We start from the raw sequence: 3,906 nt of genomic DNA on the forward strand, positions 1-3,906 counted from the left end.
ACCCAATATTTCGGATCTGGTAACCGATTTTGGTTGTTGTCCAGAAAATAAAGGGTATTCATGAAGTATGACCCCATTCCAATTTAGGGCTCTTTGGCTCAAACAATTTAGGAAGTACAGATACCAAAAATTTTGAGGCAAAATCTGCGTATTTTAGAGGGAGTATAGAGTATACGTAAAACTGTATGAATCCTTGAAGTGAGGTCAAAACTGAAAAAGAGATTTGGAAACTGATTTAAAGCCAACTATGCTGCTAAAAGTTGGATTTTTGTTTCCTACCCCTCGATCAAATATATCAAAAAAAAATTAGCAGAATGTCGTAACTCTCTCAGAATTAAAATAGATAGTCTTCAATAGTCATCAAATTTGGTTTGCAGCTTCCCTTCAGGTCCCTTAACATTCTCTGATTTTTATAGAAAGATAATATTCAAATTTTAGACAAATATTTTTTTATAGTATTTAACAAAAAGAAGCTATTTTTTTTTCCAAAATTTGAATATTTTCTTTCTTCAAAATTAGTGAATGTTAAGGGACCTTAGGGGACGTTGCAAACCAAGTTTGGTGACAATTAAACACTATCTATTTTTGTTATGAGAGTTACGATATTCTGCTAAAATCTTATGATATATTTGATCGAAGGGTAGGAAACAAAAATCCAATCTTTGGCTTGGTTTTGAATCAGTTTCTCTTTCCAATGGTGTAGTCAGTTTTGTTTTTATTGCAAAGATGCATAGAGTATTACCTATACCTATACCTATACCTATACCTATACCCCCACTCAAATACGCAGTTTTTGCCTCAAAATTTTGGGTATTTATATCTCCTAAACCGTTTGAGACTCAGAGTTCAGATTTGGAGTGGGATCATACTTCACTTTATTATCGAGTCAAAACCCAAAATCAGTTACCAGATTCGAAACTTTTGGTGGATTAGGGAAAGAACTAATCTCATAGATTCGGTCAGACTTCTCCACAGCATTGCTCCCAGCTCCCCAGATAGTTCTTCATTTACTAATGATATTTTGACTTCGTGAAGTTATTTTATACAAAAATTTCACTGATTATACAAAAAATTATAAGAAATTATAAGATTATAGAATGATTATAGATTATAGATAATGATTATAAAAGATTATGGATTATAGACGTGATTATAAGTGATTATAGGGTCGTGTACTTTTGATTATACGAGTTGCAGACCCCTCGCGCCAACCACATTAGGGGCGCATTCTGTTAAGGAAAGTTAGGTCGGGAGGTCTGTCGGTCTATCGAGGTCTATCGGGTAGTCAGGCTGTCAGTCGATCGGTCGAGGTGAGGCGGGCGATCGATCGGCTGATCTCCCAACCCTGACCCAACGTTGAACATGTTTAAACCGAGGAATTTATAGTTGTAATGATTGCCAATGACTGTTTTGTTAGCCATTGACCACATGCCTATCGTTGATTCATTCAAATTTGACCCGACGGTGAGATGAGTCGCCCCATTTGTGTTTATTAGCTTTAAATCAACAAATCAACATCCTTAGATGCTGCGGGATGTTACCAATGAGTAGGAAAAGGTAATTGAGAGTCTTGACAACATCACATTCGTATTTGCAACGTTTTGGGAAGGTCGGGAGATCAGCCGGTCGATCTCCAGCCTCACATCGACACCTCGACACACACCTCAACCGATCGACTGACAGCCTTACCTCCCGATAGACCGACAGACCTCCCGACCTCACTTTCCTTAACAGAATGCGCCCAAGGTTAACCGAGCCGAATTTATATTCGAGGGCATGAGTGCGACGCCTTCGATCGACACTAGACCGGTAGCGGACCGAGCTACGCCAGGCCGCTCGACCACAGCGAAGCGTTCCTATGCAGTCCTGCTGCACTGCTGCTACCGGAGTGGATTTAGACGGTCCCTTTGATAGACGCTCCAAGAGGGAACGCTGGAGTCGCGAAATAGACTGTAGGCCTAGGCCTATCGACTTTGGCGCATTAATGACACAAATGTCGTTACCTGGGGGGACTACCTTTCTACTTAAAATGGTCAAATTGACACCACTTTGACATTGTTTTGGCGTCGGCGGCCCAGGGCGCACTCGGCTCGCTCACCTTAAACATCAGAAAGTGGCTGTGGGCGGGGAGCGGGAAAAGCGCCAGCACCCGCAGGGCAGCGGCCGGCCCGGGCACGGCGACCAGGGCGAGCAGGGCCAGCGGCAGCAGCAGGCGAGCGGGCTCCATCTCGAGTGCGGGCGCTCGACTGCACGACGCGCACCTCCAGCAGCTGATTGAACTTGAAAGTTGCCGCCGCGCGCCGCTCCTCCGTCTCTACTACTGTCACTCGCTTACACGATAGCATAGACCGTCGCCCTGCCTTACCGCCGAGACTGGGCTCGGCTCAACGGCACGCGCTCCTCCCCGCGCCACCCCGCCCCTCCGCGCCCCTCCGCGCCCCTCCGCGCCCGGCCTCGACCCGCGAGTATACACGCGAACAGTTCAACCAGAGATGCTGAGTAATGCTCCACTTTTTTGTTTGTCAGTGATGTTGGGATATTTCTACTTTTCTCTTTCTTGAAACGTGAGACGACTGTCATGTACGGACTGCGTCGATAAGAATTATCAGAAACAACGCCGTTTTTCAAACACGGTGACGTCACATTCAATCCAATGTGCCTGGTCAGCTGCTGTGCCTCCCCCATCTCCCACTTTCCCTCCCCTGGGGTTGCCTCAGCCGGTGAGGTAGGCCAACAAACTACACGGATGCCGTCGAACACTTCCCGCCACAGTGAAGATACAGCGTATTGGGGTTATATGCGAAATGGTACCGTATTGTTTTATTTTCTCAGCATATCATCTTTCTTCTGTCTGTCCTGAGCTGAGCTTGACAGTAAGCGATGAGCCTACCCGATGATCTCAGAGCAAAATTAAGTCAAACTATAAAAGGTGGAAGATAATTTGGATAATCATCGTCTGACTGTCGAAAACCATATGATGAAAATTCTGTCGTCTCATTGCCATCGTTCCGGGTGACTCGTTACTACGGCTAATCTGATCAGAGAGATGAAACAACCGTCCGCTTTGCAGTCGCCCAAGAAAGAAAGACTTTGTTGTGGGGATCAACTCTGTTTGGTAGGCAAAATTCGATAACTGGAATGGAGAATCCGATACCCACAACCAGAAGTTGGTATCGGATTTTTGATTCAAGGAATCTAATTTAGCCTACTAAACAGAACTGTTCCCCACAACAAAGTGTCTCTTTTCTTCGTGCATCGCATCCACGGACGGGTTAATAGCGACAGCCGAGTCGACTCAAAAGCAAAACGAGAGCTATCGTTTATCGTCCCATGACCATGATAGAGAAAGGAGGGCGGGAAGATCGCTCGAGAAATCGAAAAAGGCCATTTGTTTGCGCTTCTACGAAAAGCAAGCCAATTTTGATTGTCTGACAAAAGAGATAAACTGTTCTTTCTGATTAGTAATTTTGTCGTCGTCTGCTCTCGGGTAATCACGGCTGTTGGTATTCTTCTTCAAGGTAATGTTATTCATATTCATGTGGGGGGTTTTCGGCGACACATACCCGAGCTGGAAATCACTCTTGTACACAGCGTAAGAGCTATTTCGTGGTATTTCCCCTACACTTTCGATTATTTCGTGGTTATTTCGGATTAATTCGGGATATTTCGTAGTTTGGGGGATATTTCGCCACTTTTACACCATCTATTTCGTGAATATTTCGCAAGTGGCAATCCCCTTGCAAGATATCTCATCCTTATGCTTCAAGTGGGGTGTGCAATTTAATGGAGAAAGGTGGGCCTTTGCCTTTCCTCACTAAGGAAAGAGACGGCAGTGCCGATATGTCGATCAAACTGATAAGGTAAACGCAAGACCTATTGGGTACGTCAAATCGCACCCAACCCACC

Source organism: Frankliniella occidentalis, unplaced genomic scaffold (genome assembly GCF_000697945.3).
Source record: "Frankliniella occidentalis isolate FOCC.00 unplaced genomic scaffold, Focc_3.1 Scaffold85, whole genome shotgun sequence".
Taxonomy (NCBI): domain Eukaryota; kingdom Metazoa; phylum Arthropoda; class Insecta; order Thysanoptera; family Thripidae; genus Frankliniella; species Frankliniella occidentalis.